This window comes from Bacillus rossius, chromosome 1 (assembly GCF_032445375.1).
Source record: "Bacillus rossius redtenbacheri isolate Brsri chromosome 1, Brsri_v3, whole genome shotgun sequence".
In the NCBI taxonomy this organism is placed as follows: Eukaryota; Metazoa; Arthropoda; class Insecta; order Phasmatodea; family Bacillidae; genus Bacillus; species Bacillus rossius.
In genome coordinates this window covers 219,622,984-219,643,612 of record NC_086330.1, presented here as the reverse complement: position 1 = coordinate 219,643,612, position 20,629 = coordinate 219,622,984, and the positions used below count along the sequence as shown (strand labels likewise).

General features: G+C 40.5%; 1 protein-coding gene and 1 long non-coding RNA gene across 7 annotated transcripts in view; both read right to left on the bottom strand.

The window, feature by feature from the left end:
* Positions 1 to 20,629, bottom strand: part of LOC134527297 (homeobox protein extradenticle) — a 700,568-nt gene that overhangs the window by 107,784 nt on the left and 572,155 nt on the right. The window lies entirely within an intron of this gene.
* LOC134527296 (uncharacterized) lies at positions 11,968 to 19,340 on the bottom strand. Its single transcript, XR_010074145.1, has 2 exons — positions 17,732 to 19,340; positions 11,968 to 17,443 (listed from the first exon to the last, which is right to left on the bottom strand). It is a non-coding gene; the product is annotated as an uncharacterized LOC134527296 (long non-coding RNA).

Genomic DNA, 20,629 nt, shown 5'->3' with positions numbered 1-20,629 from the left:
CGTTCCATTGGCACGAGAACTGCCCGGTGAGGAACAAGTTCCGGCCTGACTTCGCGGCGCAGCAGCCGTCGGGAAACGGACGGCAGGGGGCGGCGCGCTAAGACAGCCCACCTCCCCCGCCTCACCTAACAACAACAGACCTACGGCGGCGGGGCCCCTCCTGGGTCACGTGGGAGCGGCGGAGGCCGACCTGTTGCGCATTCCGGTGGTTGTCAACGGGCGCGCAGTCCACGCGCTTGTTGACACCGCCGCCAGCCTCAACTGTGTGGCGGCACGCGTGATTGGCCGTGACAACTTCGAGCACCACCCGGGCCAACTCCAGCTGGCTACCACGGGGGACGCCTGCTACACCCAGGGCGTCGCGACGCTGGAGGTGGACGTGCGGGACCAACGGTCCGTCACGACGGCGCTAGTGGTGGAGCAGTTACGTGATGACGTCATTCTGGGGCTACCCTGGCTCTACGAGCAGCACGCAGCCATCGACATCCGGGCCGGCTGCGTCCATGTCGGCACCCAGGGGCGGCGGACCATCCACGGGCTGGGTAAGCCTACTCCACCAGCAGTAAACCAGGTCAGTCTCGACGAGTTCCAGCACGGAGTTCCCCCCGAGTTTCGTGCTACCATCCAGCAGGTCCTCGATCACCAGTGTAATGTGTTTGCGTCCGCGGACCCGCTGAAACGTACCACCATAGCTGAGCATGCCATCCCGACCCATCCTCACGAGCCAATGTTTATCCCACCCGGTAGCTACGGCCACGTTGGTAAACAGACCTTCCTAGACCAGGTTCAGGACATGTTACAGGACGGGATAATTGAGCCTAGCGAAAGTCCGTATAATTTCCAGGTCGTGTTGGCAGAAAAAAAGGACGGGAAACTACGCTTCTGTGTCAATTTCAAACCTATCAATAGAGTGACAATTAATGCCCCACCCCCCCTGCTGAACATAGCCGACACACTTTCAGGCCTGGGTAACGCCAAGATATTTTCTTCCCTCGACCTAAAATCTGGGTATTGGCAGGTGCCGATACGTCCGGCGGACCGACCCAAGACGGCGTTCACAGCCCCGGACGGGCGGAGATTTCAGTTTTGCGCGATGCCATTCGGCCTACAGGACGCCCCCGCTACCTTCCAAGGGATGATGACACGGGTCTTAGACAACTACTCAGGCAAGTTTGCGGCCGCGTATCTGGACGACATAATTGTTTGGTCTCAGACGTGGGAAGAACATGCGCATCACTTAGCCTTAGTCCTGGAACGCCTGGCGAGCCATGGTCTTACATGCAATCGCGAAAAATGCCACCTGGGGACCACAGAACTAGATTTCCTGGGCCTAGTGGTTAACGCGGACGGAAACCGACCCACGGAAAAACAGCTGAGTGTAATTATCAACAAAGAGCCCCCACGCACGCGCAAGCAACTGCAAAAGTTCTTGGGGCTAGCTAACTGGCTGCGAGCCTTCGTTCCAGAGTTCTCGGTAGTAGCGGCGCCGATGACCGAACAGCTGTCACCCAAACGTCCGTTCAGGTGGACCGCGGAAGCCCAAAACGCTTTTGACGAGCTAAAACGCAGGTTTCAACAGTGCCACTTACTCGCGCGGCTGGACCCAGACAGACCTCTGATCGTACAAACAGACGCGAGCGAGAAGGGCATCGGGGCCATCCTGTTACAACTCGGCGACAACGGCGAGCCTCGGGTGATTGAATATGCAAGCGCCAAGTTCGGCGACGTCGAGCAGCGGTATAGTGTGAACGAGCGTGAGTGTCTAGGCGTAGTTTGGGCCCTCAGACGCTACCGCCCACACCTGGAGGGGCAGAAATTCGTACTGAGAACTGACAGCCAATGTCTCAAATGGCTAGCCACGATGCAGGGACGACGTTCAAAGCTGACGCGCTGGGCCATGCTGCTACAGGCCTTAGATTTCGAAGTCGAGCATGTACCGGGAAAACAGAACGAACTAGCGGACGAGCTGTCGCGAAATCCGGACGTCACCGTCACAGCCTGTGACGATGCTGAGTGGGAGGAGCTTTTGCCACCGTCCAGCGGGCGCATACCCAGGACCCCGCGCACCCCGACAACCCAAGCCGCATTGTGTGCCCTAAACCTTAACGTCACACCGACATTACCGCCAGGCGCGGAGCTTGATGACTTAGACGCCTACGTGCGAGCGGCCCAACTCACGGACACAGACACACAGGAGATCGTGCGCCGTTGCGGGAGCGGAGAATGTGAAGGCTACCGTGTATTGGACGGGACACTGCAGGCGCGACCTAAGGGGACAGCTGGCCAATGGCGGACGTTCGCGCCAGCCGCCACCCGCCGGGAGGTGTTTGACATGTATCACGTGAACAGGCTAGCCGGACACCCCGGCGCAGACCAGACGCGACACGATCTGCGGGAACAGTTCTACTGGCCAGGGGTAAACAAGTTTGTACGGGACTGCGTGAGGAGATGTAAACATTGCCAGAGGCACAAGGCGCGCCGCACCGACGGGACAGCCCAGCAGGTACCCAGGCAGCCCACCGAGCCATTCCATACAGTCGCCATAGACCTAATGGGACCATATCCCCGCACGCCCCGAGGGAAAAGATTTTTGTTGGTGGTGACAGACTGCTACACGCGTTGGGTGGAGGCCTACCCACTTGCGAACATCCGCGCCGGCACCGTTGCACGCAGTCTGGAGACGGAGTTTTTCCCTAGGTGGGGGTACCCCCGGGTCCTGTTGTCGGACAATGCCACCCAATTTGGCGGGCGCCGGTGGGCGCAGCTGGGGAAAAAATGGCGGGTAATCCTACACACCACCCCCGTGTACCACCCCCGCGCGAACCCCACGGAACGACGCAACCAAGAGGTGAAGGTTCAACTGCGGTTGAGGCTCGCAGACGACCACGCCCAATGGGACACGCACATCCCGGACATTCTGTACTGCATCCGGCGACGGGTGAACGCGGCAACCGGCGAAACACCAGCCACCATGGTCCAGGGGCGGAACCTCACCCTCCCCGGGGAATACCACGTGCGGCAACAACAAACGGACCCGGACGTAGAGAGCCCCGAAGGACGCCTGAGGCGATTGGCCGAGACGCACGATAGGGCGCGACGTAACCAGGCAGCTTACCAAGCACAACGCACACCCGAGACGACCCGCCCGCCCCCTGAACTGAAACCAGGCCAGCTGGTTTACGCGAGGCTCCACCCACTCTCCTCCGGCCGACGCAACTTCTGCGCCGGCCTGGCGCCAAAGTGGTTTGGCCCTGTGGCAGTGATCAAGGCGGGGCCCACGGCGGTCGTGATAAAGTTAACCTCAGGCCGGGCCGCGAAATATCACCGGGACGATGTGCGCCTGGCACAGGAAGAGACGGAGGCGGCGGACGAGGCGGAGACGGGACAGGAAGAGGCGGAGGCGGCGGACGAGGCGGAGACGGGGCAGGAAGAGACGGAGGCGGCGGACGAGACAGACGGGAGGGCGGCCGCACAGCTGGCCACGTCCACCCCAACAGACGGGGGCGGGTTCAGAGGCTTCCCGGACCTGGGGGCGGGACAGGCGACACCCCTCGCAGTCACAGATGTCCGGCCGAGGCGGCTGTTCGAAGACTCGGGGAGTGACGTCTCGCCTTTCAGGGGATTTCTCAGGGACACGCCCGGAGTGACGGAGGGCCAGTCGACATCCCAACCACTTGTAAGGTGGCCGGAGGAAGTAGAGAGTAGGCCGAGTTCACCGGACGAGCCATTGTGGCCTCTGCATTACTCGTTGGCAGACTCCACGTTCAGGGTGACAGTAACCGAGCCGCAGGAAGACGAAGCACCGCGGGAAGAGAGGGGAGACCTTGCGTCACAAGACCCGGTTCCGGCTCCGCGATACACGCTACGACCCCGAGGGATCGCGAGGAAGCACAGCTGTTGTTGATAAGGGGGCGACCACGCCCACAGGCGACCCAGCGGAAACGTCGACATGACCGGCTATTCGAGGGGGGGGCAATTGACGTCAGCCGGGGCTACGCCCCATGAGCCTAGTCAGTCTCCGTTTCCTCAACATTCCCTTCCCTTCCCCGGCATTTGTACCGCCATGTACGTAGTCGTGTGTTTGAATTGCGCGCCACGAACTACCACAAGAGGGCGCTTAGCTGCAGTGCGCCGCACCCCTAATGTGCTACGTTTTAATATTATTTGTAAACCCTTTTTGTTTTCATTCGTCTTTGCCCCAGTGTTGTGCAATTTACTTGTGTTTTCTTTAATTTAAATAGGTTGCCTTAAATAACTATAGACGTTGCCCGGGCGGACCCGAACAGGCACGGACTTGGACGAGGGTAGGAATGCTTTTACATAAATTGTCATTAAATAAGTAAATAGTAACAAACTTTCCATTGTCAGTAATTTTTATATATTTTTAATGTTTATCTGTAATTTACTCAACTTTCGCCGGGGCACGGAATCGTAGAATATAGTAACGGTAATTGTGTTGGCGCGAAGGGCGCCATGTTGCCACCTGCGAGCGATGAGCTCACCCAGTCCATCTTCATCACTGACCGAGAGCAGACGCGCCAGCACCCCGGGGACTTCAACCTTTGTTCAGCACTGACCAAGTAATTCTGTCTCGTTAATTATTTCTGAATCTCTTTCGTTCGTCATCCTCGGGGCAGCTCTCGGTCAGCGGACTGTTTAATTAATTAATTGTCTCAGTCGAGTTTTTTCACCACCGTGTAATAAGTATACTTTGCAGCATGGCCACGTGTGTGGACCATGCCTTCACCTAAACCGATTCGTGCCTCAGGCTTTTTAACCGTGTAATGTGTAACGTGTAACGGGCGTGTAGAGATACGTGTTAGTGAAATTAAATCTGGAGAATAAATATAAAGTGAGTATTTATTTAATCACGTGGTGAGTGAGTCTAGGAGTGTGGCGTGCCCGACGCCTAGAGCGGGCCAGGTCTGGGTAGCTAGGATAGAAAGGGCTGGTAACTCGTCCCCACTTGGGCTACGTCACGCCCTGAGCGAGAGACTCCGCCGGGTCCACGTGCCCTTCCACATGGTGGCGCCCATAGTTAACATCTCAAAATCACCGGCAATGCGCGATCAGCCCTCAAACTGATAATGGCATTGCGTTTCAGCCCCACTTTAAGGCCGAATCTCTAGAAACTGCATTCCACACTATTAACGAGCCCTGAGCAAATGTACCACGAATTGAGTGTTAAATCTAATCAGCCAATGGAATCACAGCTCCACCCTAACTTAGACGCACAAAATCAAGAGTTATTAAGCAAATGAAGCCACGAAAAGCCCCAGTAAATGACAGGTTGCTGGCTGTTGTTCTCAATCAATTGCCTGATGAAGTACTTGGATACTTATGGGAATGTATTAATGCAATGTTCAAGCTGCAGTGCTTCCCTTCCCAATGGAAAGAAGTCAACGTAATAGTGTTTCATAAATCAGGAAAAGACAAAACACTGCCGTTGAATTACAGGGTTTGTGCCATTACACTCCGTAACATTGCATGTACTCAACCTGTTGTCATGATTTTTTTTTTTTTTTTTGCAAACTGGACATCATGTAGGCTCAATTTTGTGAATTTTGAAAATAATTTCTTTGTTATGTAAGTTTAGTATTTTAATCATATCTAAATGTAAATTGTGAGAAATGTGAAACATATTTATAACCTAAAGTTAAGTTCTTCAAGATTTTCATACGACAAAAGGAAAAACTATATAATTTAAAGGACTTTATAAAAAATATGTTTTGTTTTAAATACCTACTAATATTTAATTACATTAATGTTTTTCATTTACTTGAGATGTATTAGTGATAATTTTGGAACTAAACCTGTATTGTTTTCAATTTTGCTCACCAAGTTGGACGTCTTGTGTCAATATCTATGGTGTAGCTTCTTAAAGAGATTATCTATTTGCCTCCTTCTTCTTCCTAATCGGTCAGCCATCATGTAATCATCTTCGTTAAAAATTCTGTTTTAATGCGTTGGATTATGCGGTGAATTGACTGCAGCCTACCGCCTTTTGGGTGAGTTTTCTTTCTTGATTCCCGCGGAATCATGTTCTTTATTTATTTGTGGCGGATGTCTTAATTTTGGTGAATTTTTTGTTAATTCTTTTAGCGGTCCTCGTGAGTGGCGTGAGACATCCGGGCCATGGTTGAGGTAGTCCACTAAGTACGGGATGGGAGTGAGCCTTGTCTCCTCCACTATTGGCACCAGGATGCAGCCTTCTAAATAAGGAAAGATTTCTTTTTCATCTTTCGACTTTCAGCATGTTTCGGCATGAAGTTTATTTTAATCTGCTTTCGGCATCATCGGCTCTATCGCGTAGAAAAATAATCAAGTGAAAGGAACTTTCCGTCGCTTCATTTAATGAATAAAGTACATTTTAGTTATTAACCTCAAAAATAATTTTTTTTGTTTTTGTAATTACCATTTGTGTAACCAGCCATGTGCTCTTTGTCTTTTAAAGTGTTGTAATAGTAGGGGGCCCCAAGCTTGCAAGTTTAATTTAATGTTTTGTGAAACGGAATTCTCATATCTTTGTAAGTTAAGTATGTGCATGATATTATTCAAACTATTCAAATTATTTAAATAAGAATAAATGGCCTGAACCAAAATAAAAAGGTATTATTTCATATTAATTCAGTTCCTTTCGTAATTTAATTTAATAAATATTTGTGGTGTTCTGTTGGTTGTAAGAGCCACGTGATGAGCCAGTCGGCGTATTCTCTCTACTGGTATACCTCTACACACACAAAGCAGTGCCATTGAGCCTAAGGTCCTGGAGCTTCCCTGTTGTGTCCCTCACGAGGTTAACCTAACCGACTGAGGTGGATAGGGCAGAATAGCTTATTAGCCTACTCGGTACAGTATCGAAAGTCGCCGAGTGCATAATACTACACCGACTTAATCAAAATTTACGCAAGAAGTCTTTCGGGGCATTCCATGCTAGATCATCTAGGGATATCCACCCCACCATCTCAGATTTGGATGAAATTTGGTACATGGTATCTTCAGACAAACATAAGAACCTTTGTTTTTCCTTTTTGTAATATTGGCTCTAGTTTGGAATTAAAAGCCCTTCAAAGTATCCCTCTGTTTGTTGGAATTTTTTTTAATCCGCAACCAAAGTCGAGTGACACATCTTGGTTTAACTTACATTTGTGATAACAGTTATTAATGTACAATCGTGAAATTCACCATACTTAATCAGTATTATGTAGATTTTTTTAGATTTTACGTAGATTTCAAAAATCACTCAAAAAATGTAATTAAAAGTCCAGAAATATGTGCAATTTATGATATAAGTGAAAGAAAAAAAAAAACACAAATTCTAAACATCAGTTCAGTAATCATATTATAACCTTTTTCTATTAATCTTTACAATCTCGGGCTTGGTACCATTAGAAAGAGCAGAAAATATGCTACAAAATTCTGAAATAAAATTTGTGGATATTTACCTTCCTTCTTTATAAAACCAAGTTCTTTGTGAAAGAAGTGGTTAAGATGATTATAAATAAGTTTTAAGTTTTTCAAAATAATTTGAACACGTAAAAGAAAATATGTAGTAAAATTTTTATTGAAAAAATGTTTGAAATAATTATTTAGCCTTGTTGGAAATGCACATTTAATATACTGTAGGCCTATATATGAAAAATACAAATAAAAAAGAAAAAAAAATGTCTGAAGGAAAGTAATGGTTTAGTTAATGTTTGGTCACTCACAGTTTGCATAATATTTAATTTTATTGCTTCAATGTAGATTATGTAACATATTACATAATCTAAATGTTTACTGCAGGGTGATTTTATAGAATATATTAGCCACAAGTTGTACAGTGTGTGGGAGACTTAGGAGCTGCTATTTTTCTGGGCACTTCAACAAGTTATCTGAGAATGTTAAATATATGACTCTTATGTTTGAGTGTTGACATGTAGCTAGTTTTATTTATTTATCTTTGATAAGTTATTTGCTTTGTATTTTCTGACTGAAGTGGGCAAAACCGACCGTTTTTTTTTACAATCTCCAATGGCTACCAGTTTATATGAAAAGTCTAGTATAGGTCTCTATTAAGTTTGAGTTTCATTTAAATAAACACACAGACAAGAAGATAATTCTAAATATTGTTGAACTTCCTGATGAAGAAAAACACATTATGCTTTGGAGGATACATAGATTCACACTGCATTCAAATTCAAGTAGAAGTTCACACCACTACGACTCATTAAATATTACAGCAAAGAAACACAATAGGTCTACAAAAAGTAGCATAAGACTTATATCACTTCAAATAGCCACAGACATGAGAAGGAAAGCTGGTGTTTTCTTAGTTTCCAGGCAAAAACTTTATTCCAACTGTAGTATGAAGTTATTTTAAGAACAAGAGTTTAAAAATTCACATAATTATTCTAACGAAGAGGAAAGCCCAGACCCTCACAGGCTTACACCTACGAAGGAAGACCTTAGTGACACTGCACAATTTGAAAAGGAAGATTTGAATTCAAGCATGAGTACTCTTTATGTATCATCATTAAAACTAAAAAGACTTTCAAAGCATTCAAAGTTAGTGTATGGTAAAAAAAACAGATAGCTGAATTCAAAAAGTAAAGTGAAATAAAAAGGGGGGTTGTATGTAAAGTCGGTTTATGGACGATAATTTTACGTGATAACGTCATAAGAAAACATTGACGAAAAATTGCATACTTTTTAATTTTCGAATATTATTTACAGTTTTTGAAAATTAAATTTAAATAATTTGTTTAAATATAATCACGAACAATTAGTTATAGAAATAAAATAAAATAAAAGTCAATAAATTGTCAATTTGAAATGACAAAATTGGACAAATAAATCAAATTTATAAATTGCTGCTTTTAAAAAGCCCGCCTTAACCTGTTTGATATTATAGAACATTTTCTCGCACAGTGGTTGGCCGGTTCTTGCACGCTTGGCTCAGGCGGAACGTGACAATGAGTTATGCTTTTTCGTGCGTGCAGCCGGTGTTCATCGATTTATAAGACGTTATCACGTCAAAAATAGCAGCAGTTTTGAAACTACCTGAAGATAAATTGCCGTCTAAAGAAAGTACTGATAAAGACTTACCTGAAGAGTCAGTTATTAAGAGGAATGCAAGTAACTTAAATTTTCTAATCAGTCAGATGATAGAAACATCTACTTATGCAACATTCATATGGGAGAAGTTACATATTTTATCAGTTGCACATAATTGCAGGCCATGAAAGAAAATTTCAACAGAGATCAATGTTTCAGAGTACATAGCAAGAAAATCATGCCTGTTGGTGAAAGAAAAAGAAATTCTTAAATATATTCTGTGGAAGTTGTTTAAAAGCAGATGAAAACAACAGTATAATGACGGGTGCCATGAAAGGTTAGTGGATACAAAACTGTTTTTGAACAAAAATGCATAATACTCTGCAATCTAAAGGAACTACACAAAAGTAGTATATAAATGGGGCTCTTGCGCCAGGCTTCAGGCTGTGGAGCTGTTGCCATCTTGGATTCTGATGTCAAGGTGGCCATCTTGGATCCCCCATATTGGGTGACATCATTGCTGCCATTTTGTTTTCTCAAACTTTCTGCCATTTTGTATTCTAGAACTTTCCATCATTTTGAATTATGTTATGGCCGCCATATTGAAAATCCTTATTTATTATCAAATTTTAAATAAAAATTTAATTTTAAATTTATAAAAAAATAATTAATTATATTTTAATAAAAAAATATTGAAAAAAAGCACTTACACCATGGAGCTCGAAGTCTTTGGTTCGAACCAGGCAAGGTCAAAAAATATGGCAACAGGTCCTTCCCCCATGAAGGCTACCAGCAGATTGACCCCCTACCACTTATGCCAAGGTATATATTTTGTCAGCTTAAATGACATCATGTCCACCATCTTCAAAATCTGTAATTATTATACAATTTTATGGAAAAAAAATTTAAATTTATAAAAAAATATATAATTAATAACATATTATTCAAAACATGGACATATGTCTTTGGTTAGAACACGGCGAGGGCAAAAAATATAAAATGACAGATCCTTCCTCCACGGAAGCCACCGGTAGATTGACCTGCCGCCACTAATGCCAAGGTATATAATAACAGCTAGTTTGATGTCACATCCGCCATCTAGTTTTAGCCTATTGAGGCCACCATCTTGGTTTCATCTTCTAGCGAGCACTACCATCGTGTTAGTTTGATTTTCGTTCACAAGACCTTTAAACTTGACATTGAACTTTGACCTTGACCTTTAACCTTGACCATGGTGACCATCTTGGATACACCATTTGGAATTCAGTACTTACTACCGGAAGCGTTAGTCAACACACATGGCATCTACTAGAGAGTGCTGTCAACATCTTATTTTCAGTAATAGATGCAAGGAAAACTAGTGTCATGTAGTATACATGCTATCTGCTAGAGTATGCTACCATCATGTTAGTTTAATTTTTACCTGCTAGAGTGCAGTAATCATTTATTATTACTGTGATGTTGCCATTTTGAAATTTGGACACCACCTTGGAAATTCATAATTATTTAGCTAGAATTTCGGGAAAAATTCCAAAATTCGTTAAATAAATTTAAAATTAAGATAACGATTGATTTGATCAGTTCCTGTCCTTAGTTTGATCCGTGACCAATGCAAATAAATTAATTTTATGTAAAAAAATTATTTATTTAATAAATCATGTTGAAAATCCTAAAAGTAGCCTAAGTTCCGTATAAACCAACCTTCAGTAAGGCTTTATGTCCGTCACCTTGGAAATCAGTAATTGGGAAAATTTCCAAAAAACATTAAAAAAAATCAATTATTAAAATAATGATTGGCACGATAGATTTTTGTCCTTGGTTTGATTCTCAGCCAGTGATAAGGATAACAAAAGCTTAAAATGAATTTTATATTCTGTTTCCCATTACCTTTCATGGAGTTAATTGATCATTCACTCTACGAAAATCATCACTAGACAAAAAACCTGTCCAACTAATTAAATATGTTGCCGTATGCCTAACATGGAAGTCTAATTTTTCGATACTTAGAATACATTCCATCAAGTTCATTTAAATGCTATAGTATAGGCCAAGTGTCTACGGACCATGAGACCAGTTCATAAAAATTGTCAGTCGTATAGACAAGACATTTCCAAACCTCATGAACATCTGAAGCAGTGTCGGCACTGCACAGCATTCCTTCCCCTCCTTTCCCCTTCCGCTCCAACCTCTCCTTCCTACCCCCCTCTTTCTCCCTTCCCCGCCCCGCCACCAGCGCGCTCTGACGTGTGTTGTTCCCGGCCTATATAAACCCGGCACCCAGGCTATTTGCCGCAGTCTCTCGGTCGTCTGACTCGAAGGCTGTCTCTGTGGGCTGGCGTCGCGTTGTGGTATGTACTCGGCTGTGAAACTTAGCTTCTGTAATTAGTATGTTCGCTCATTCCTGCCTGCGCGTTGTGGCCGCGCTTTCACTTTCACATTTTTGCCATGATTTGTAATGTTTGTAAGCCATCGTGGACCCTTCAGGTCATTGCTTGATTTATTTCTTTGCTTTAGTTTCTTTTGCTCACGCCCAGTACTACTTGTAGCTTGTGTAATATTTCTTTTCTGCGGTTGTATATGGACACGCCACGATGGTTTTGGACACTTCTTGTCAAGCCGCGTCATAATGGTAATTGTAATTGTAACTGTAATTTTTTCTTTCTTGCTGTTGCTTTTAGCCTAGCGGCCCATATGATTTGTGCTACGTCAAACGCGTCGCCATTTGGCCCACTTAATCTCAACATTATTTTAACTTGTATGAATTCCCGCGTGAATGCACAATGAATGCATAGTTATTGCTAGTAAATGACTTATATATATGTATGTTTTGCTTCTATATTGTTATAAATAAATTGTTGCATACAATTGACTTTATTTCTTGCAGCACTAGCACACCACTGCCATGGGCCTTACAGTAAAGACCCCTTGTTGTTTTTCTTCGTTTTCAGTTGTGACCCCCCTGTCACATCTTTGTCGATAACTGATATATTTTAGCCAGTTAAGACAAAGTCTTCGAACTGTCAGACCTAAAGTATCGATAAAATCAATTACAAGTACTTAGACCAATGGATCATGTTTTTACGCTTACAAGAGGACCAAGAATCCTTGAAAAATGTACTTACTGTTCAAGTAATACAGAAAATATGTACGAGGGTACGTATTCTTTATTCTATAAACACGAAATAATTCACCAGTCCAGTTTCCCTTATAGGGCCTATGAATATTCCTCGATTTTTATATATGCGCACAACATCGCACACATTGGCCTTCTTTCTAGGATCCAGTCTCTTTAAATCAGAGTACACGTTTCAAAGCAGAAGATTTTCTGTTACGTCCTTTGACATCATTTTCGTTGTATAGTGCACTATAGAATGGTACTAGCTCACAATTTTCGGCAAGATATCCAACCACTTGTAATTTCTGTTCGCTGTAAAATTTCTATACAGTTTATTCTTGATCGTACGAATGGCGCATTCAGCTATCAATGCATTCACGCCACTACACATAGAGTAGTGATTGGTGTCATACTTTTTCATCAATGCCTTGAATGATGCATTAAAATATTTCCCGTCGTCCGTCTACAATAATGATGATCTACGTTTTTGTTTCAAAATATACTCCATCGCATTCGTAACATCTACTGCAGTCTTTCGTTTCAAGGGTCTAGTACAAATAAAAGTAGGATTAATATTTGATAACACGCATCATTTCAGTAATTGATCTTTAACAAATTCAAATTTTAAAATGTAAAATATACATGTTAATTCGAAGAACAAAGTATGCTAATGTTTTAAATACTTCATGAACACTGTAGGCACCAAAAATTTGAAAGTACATATGTAATAATGATATTTAATAAGTAATTTTTAAATTGTATGTTTTTTCCCAACAATATACATCAGATAAAAAAAAGTTTTTATTCTATAAACCATGCATTTCTTAGTTCCTGTTTCATTAATGATGTATAAATTTTCAGCATTTCACAAACCAAGTAGAAGTTTTAGCCTATTCACCAATCATTTGGATTGTATCTCGATGTGCAATATGTCTTATGTGCTACTGCTTCCATCTTCTTTAAATATATGTTATTCTTAAAATCTCATAGTCCATGTCACTATCACAGTCGCAAAGTCATCATCATCGTAACTATCAGCAATAATACCATGAGCTGTATCAATATCATATTGCTGTCAGAGATTTACCATAATCTATGATCTGAGAGTTTCACATTACTCTATATTGTTTTCAAGTCCATGGATAGCTATATTATCATTTTCTATAAAAGCTAGTGTTTCCAGTATTATTATTTGATCCTTCAAAACAACATCTCAAACACAATTAAATCAGCTAATTATATAGACAAAAAAACAAAGTACCATTCATTTAATCTTACGAACCTCATCATCCATAGTTTCTTGAGCACAAGAGTCTTTCATTGTATACCATCTTTAGGACAAAGTAAAGCTGGTCGATGGAGATAGCACACATGACAAGTGCTATTGACCCAGAGGGTAAAGACCATATGTTAGATACCTTTCTCAGGCATTGTAGAAAATTTGTATTTCTCTTGCCTCAGGTAGGAAAATAACTACCAATACATGTAAAGGTAAAAGTATTCGCAAAATACTGATCAAAGTACCCAAATTAAAGCCGTTAACCTAAAAGAATATTAAAAATTCCCAAGGTTACAGGCAAAGGCTGTCGAACGAGACACACCTACCGGCACCTGCAAATTAACAATGAACCCTTACGTGCGGGGAGAGACTCACAAGCCAGCAGAATGCCACGGCAGACAGATGGTCGCAAGAGACACATAGCATTACTCATCTAGCCATTACACCATTACGTAAAAGAAACACACAGTTGAAATTATAATCAAGCTCATGTAAAGTACTAGATGGAATCAGTTCAAAGTACAAAATGCGGAACCAGAGCAGAAAATCAGCCTACGAATGTATAACTTGCTAAAAAAAAAATTTGTAGCGCATATACTAGAGAAATCGAACCCACATATCATACAGAAAAAGTTGACACTCTGAAAATTATAAGCAGCAAAAACATTTACAAGACACCTGCCAGTATACATTTTTTTCATGTTAACAAAATTCTTGTTAGTAATAAGTAATGAAGGAGTGAGTAACTTTGACGAAGAACCGCTTACCAAGTATTCAGAATCTTACTGATAGGGTCCATCAAGTTTGGTTAATTGATGAACATTTTTTTAATATTAGATATCACCACCATTGTGTACAACAATATATGACAGGTTATGATTTTAGGACCATGAATTACCCACAGGTCTATTTGTTTTATTTCGTGGAGTAATAAATTATTTCACAGAAATAATAAAACAAGTTCCTTACAGATTTGCTCTAATGCTACGGTATTACCTGTACCAGCACTTTACCAAACAATCTCCCATAAAAAATTTTAAGAATGCAGAATACACACTCAGCCAAAAATTATGTAAGCAAAAACTACCTTCAGAAATTATTGTTAATAAAATTAACATAAAAGAAAAAAAAACAATTCAAAACGTGCATTGCAGACCTTGAAGCATGTGCTTCACTTTCCCGTCGACATGGGCCAGCAATCAATACCTCTTTCCCTCCTCCTGTCCGGTCGTAGTAGCTTTCCCCCTCCTTCCCCTTAGTTTCTCCTCTCCGCCACTGCACAGCGCCACTGTGTTGGCTATTTAAGCTCCTGTTTCCCGGGTCTCAAGCCACTCTACTCTACTCTTCAGGTACTAGCGGGGTTCCTATGCCTGGGTCATGCTTGGTCGTCCAGCTGTGGTGTGCATGTCTACATTACACTAGGTCAGTATCAGCGATGTTGCCCTTAACTTCATGCCGCTATTTGACAACAATAACGTAAGCAGCCTAACTGCATGATGCTTCCTTGGAAAGGCCTTCGTTTGATATTGCCTTGCTGTTCGACCTAGTTTTGTTGCATTTTTTACTGTCATTTCTTTGTTAATGACATTTATGGATCTCCTGATCATAGTGCTAGTGTATTGGCCTTTTAAACCTTGTTTGTTCCTGATCAGCTTTAATACAGTTGTTCGCCCCGTAACTTTGCTAGGCCTATAACTTTGCTTTCTGCTTCTCTGTGCGCTCCCCTCACATCACGCTGGACGGCCTCGCCTTGCTTACACGTGACGCGTCACATCTGTTATTTACGTGTTATAAACTTTTTACGTGTGCCCCGTGATTATTTGAATCTTGTAAACATGCTGTAAATTTATTGTAAACCCATCTAGCGCTTTTGATTCTCCCTGTGTGACTGTTTCCATGTCTCTATTTTATGCGCTTTGCACGAATGTATATTTATTTATTGCGTCTCTTTGCACTATTTACGTCAAAGAACAAATTATTGTATCAGTCAACATTATAAGCATTGTAGACAATGTTCGTGCAACTATTGTTCCTATCTCTTGATCATTTTGTACGCCTCATTGGCATGAGTTCCTGTTAGGGTGCTTCACCTTGATTATGAAACATATACTCACTTAATATAAATATCATATATATTTTTTACATATCTTGTTAACTATTTAAATCACTGCATTCATTTATAGTGAATTTGTTAAGTGTTTCATATATACGAGCAACGTGCTATCAATGTAATTATTATAAGTTCTGATCTAAATGAGTTTGATGTACGAGGCACTTATGCCACGCATTATAAACCTTTATAGTGTCTTTGTTCATGAACTCTACGTAAATAAAAGAAATTTAAAGAATTGAAATTTGAATCTACATTTACCTCTCTTGTCTCCGTAATATTGACGCATATATTTAATTTTTTATTTATTCCTTGGGTTAACTGTTGTTCATCCGCCAGATTTGCAGTTTGGTAGAACACGAGTGTTCGCCCACGCTGCAACCTCACCTAAGTTACTTGTCATCTGTAGTTTATTACATTAAGAAAAATTAAGTCGGTTAAGAAAAATAAAAACATTTCTTAAATGTCATAATTTATTTTAAATTGTACATTTACTCACAGTAAAATCTGACACTGTATGTGTATGTGTGTATATATATACACACACACATCTCAGACCATTCGACATTCATTTTTCTTTTTTAAGAGTGAAAAAATACAAATAATTCATACAGATCTTGGTACAACTGTTCAGGAGTGTTACACCTTAGAGGGCCACAGATGTTGATGCTAGAAACCTACCTTTACAAAATTTATAATGTTTTTGAAGTAAAATTTTTGTGTAACCTGTACCCCGCATTTCTCACATAGAAATTTTACATGGTTAAGATTTCTTCTGCAGCCATGATTTTTATGGATGTGTGTACTTCGTAGTCGTTCAAATCGTTTACCACAGTAGCAGCACTGATATAGATATCCATCGCAATTACCATCGCTGACCCGCTGTACAACTTGCAAAAGAACTTTCCTTTTACAGTGCCTAATCAAATTAATTTTGTTCATGAAATGTACACCACATGGGTCACACGGAAATGTCACACGATTAGAGCGTTTCTTCTACAGACATGATTTTCATGTCTTCTTGCATGTTTTCGGTATTTAAAACTTTTGTCACAGTACCTACACAGATGTCTTGTTGCTAGATACTGAGTCATCAAAGGCTCGGAAAGTATATTACTTTCAATGTACACTGCTGTTGTAGGCGACAAAGTCCCGAATGTTGATTTCCATGCTACGTACTAAGTATGATAAACTATAAAATTCTTAATAGCAATATAGATAGGATAGTGGGATGTAGACATAGCACATTTATTTAATACATGTATAACTCCATTAATAATTAAATATAGTAATATATGTATATAAAATTCACAATTAGTAATATATTTGTAAACACAGTAATATTTTAAAATCTTAATAGTGTAACTAGCTTATTTCTGTGTTGCTGTGTTCTGAGTTGCTGTCTTTAGTAAACCTATTCACCAACAACAAACAACGACATATAACATTATACGAAACACAATTTGTAAAACACCATCATCGACACACATTCACCATCGACACACACAGACACACAATTCGTCGCACAATCACCACCATAAAAACTTATTTACTATTGACATCACACAAGTCGACACATTCACTCACTAATGTCACGCCATTCACTCATTTTATGCACCCATGACACTCAATTTACACACAGTGCTCAATAACTCTCTCAATACATGCAATTTACTAATTTCACACACTCACTACACTCTATTCACTTATGACACTTAATATACTCATGATAAACTCATAACACACCATTACTCTATTCATGACACCCACTTCATACTTTCCATGCACTCGCGACACTTTTATCTAATAATTCACTAAGTATTTTTCCTCTCTTACCATCTCCGACTTAATCCAGTCAAGCAGTATATCTCACCGACCCTTCTCTCGATGTAACCTGCTGATCCTGGACAAACAGTATATTCTAACAATACATCTCTTATCAATTCTCCACACAACGTTATTAATACGAGTATACTCATCAATTTTATAAACGTAATATTCTTAAGTGTATTTGACTTATGTGAAACAGTAGCATAATTAACACTTTTAATGAAAGTATATTATTTATAGATAAACATTTGAAGTTGCAAAGTAATTGTTCAGAACAAGCAGTGATAACCATTGCATAAATATGCATCCATGATTGTAATAGTTGTGATTTAATTAGGGCATGATAGATGGGTGTACTCACCTTAATGAGGTCTGTAGAGAATTGATAACACAAAGATCATTAAAACACACTGCTTGTCCACGATCAGCAGGTACATCGAGAGAAGGTTCGGTGTGATACTCTGCTTGACTGGATTAAGTAGGAAATGATAAAAGATTAAATATATTGTGTGAATGATAAGATAAAAAGTGAATAAAATGTCGCGAGTGCATGAAATGAGTGAAGTGAATGTTATGAATAGGTGACTGGTGTGTTGCATGAGTGTCATGAGTAAAATGAGTCATAAATGAGTAAATTAAGTGTAGTGAGTGTGAAAAACAGTTAACTGAGTGTAATAAATTAGTGCATTGAGTGAATTAAGTGAATTTTATGTCACAAGTGCTTGAAGTGAGTGACAGTGCGTGAACGTGTTTTGATGATGGTATGTGTAATGTGTGTTAATGATGAATGTGTGTGTGTGCAATTACATGTCAATGATGATAATGGTAAATGTGTTTCCAATTATACACCAAAAATGTAAATGTGTGTCGATGAGCATTAAGGTGTGTAAAAAATTGTGTGTCAATAATGGCGAATGTGCGTTGAAATTGTATGTAATTGATGGTAAATTTGTTGTCGTTCGTGTGTGTGTGTGTGTGTGTAGGTGATTGTGAATGTGTGTTAAATTGTGAATCGATGGCTGTTATGGAGTGTGTATTTGTGTTACAGATATGATTAGAAGGATATGGTTCAGTTTGAAACTATGCTGATGTTAGTAAGTGTTAGTGTGTGTTGAATGTTCGTTGATAATGGTGAATGTGTTAAATGTGTGTCTCAAGATAGTGGTCCATATAGCTGCCATGACATCACACTGGTAAGTGTAATATATGTCTTTGTATAGAAAGTAAAAGGTCAGACTGATTGTGGGTGTCGTTTATGAAAGATGCAGTGTATTCATTTGTATTTACAAGTACATTCATTGGGAATTGGATTAAGGACTCTGCAGAGACCTAGAGTAGCAGCGACATCAATGACCATGCAGAACTCGATGGAAGGTGTACCACCGACAACAGAGACCCGACTGGCATGACCATACAGAACTCTATGGAACATTTACCATCATCAGAAAAAAATTGGGCGGCAGCGACGAATATGTAAATGCAGACCTCGATGGATGGTTTACCATCGTCGGCAAATACCGGGGTGGCAGCGACTGCAATAACCACAGAGGACTCGATGGTAACTGCACTTAAAAGTTGCAAAAGAACAGGTTTCCTTACATTTACACTAAGCTTCATGTTTGGTTTTTACATCATAGTCTGCTGTGGTAGTGTCTCTCTGTGAGTGTGTATGTGTATGTGTGTATGTGTGTGTGTTGGTGTGTATGTGTGTGTTGGTCGGCAAGATATTGTATTGAGGATCAGTTTATTGACACCACTGCACTCTATCGGGAGACAAATGTAGGTATATGATAGTAGCACACTAGCTGATTAAAAAAACCAAGATGGTGGTCCATATGGCTACCATGACTTCACACTGGTAGGAGTAATATATGTCTTGATATAGGAAGTGGGGTCAGTTTTCTTGTGGGCGTCATTGAGAAAATGGGTGTTGTATTAATTTTTATTTAAAAATGCATTCATTGGGAATCTAACTAAGGACTAGTCAGTGGCCAGTGTTTTTGAATATAAATAAATATATATATATATATATATAAATATATATATATATATATATATAAATATATATATATATATATATTTAAAATTTATTCAAAATTTTGTATTAACTTTTTAATTTCAACTCACCTATACTTGTACACATTCTTATTATTGTACCAAGTAATGAATATCCAGCAGAAGTGGTGACATTGTCCATCCAAACATTTTCGATAAATATCAACGATTAATTTCCGGGAACTTAGATTATCTAGCTCTCAGCTACTGACTTTAGCATGAGTTCGTTTTTTCAGGGTGTTTCTAGTAACTTTTCTGCTTCCCAATCTACCATAGCTAGAATGCATATTATAGTGGTTACTTGATGTCTGTGATTGTGTTGGTAGTGTTTGAGCTAATGCTTTTTTCAGTTGTATTATGTGTAGTCACTGAAATCCTTACTAATATTATAAATGCGAAAGTAACTCTGTCTGTCTGTCTGTCTGTCTGTCTGTCTGTCTGTCTGTTACCTTTTCCCGGCTGAACGGCTGAACGGATCGTAATGAAATTTGGCAAGGAGATAGATTATATCCTGGGGATGGACATAGGCTATCCTTTGTCTAAAAAAAATAAATTTTAAACTGGTTAAAAAAATATATCTTAATTTTATGTAATGTGTGTCATAGATATACAAACTGTTAGTGTCATTCCTCTATGTCTGCCGAGCAATAGCTTTCAAGCCATTACGTTACATTTTGCTATTGTAAGGAACTAAGTAGAGAGTAAGAAAAAAATAAAGATATTGACAGTTTGTAGTGTCGCCATATTTGTTTCAATTTTCAATACCGTTTTTGTATATTACAATTTAAATTGCAGAAAAAAAATCATGTTTCATAGACACATAAATAGTGAGTGTGTGTCATTTCTCTATGTCCACGAGGTCTCGCCGCGTCAATTTTCTCCTTGGGGCGAACCCGTCTGCTTACTTAAATAAACAGCTTTTATCGTTGAATGATTTCATGATTTATTTCATGAAAATCTGCTCTCATAAAAAAAATAGTTTTATAGACATTCAATAGGTGTCTCGCTCTCTCTGAAGATCAATCTATGAATCGTTACAAATTTATTTCCTTTATTTTTTTAGTTTGATTTGATACAATATGATTTCACTAAAAATCAATTTCTACCCCTTCCTATTTTCATTTCCACATTACGAAGATTCACTTCTTCCACGCGGAGGGACTCCACGCAATATTTTTTCATGCAATTAAATCTATTTTTTAAT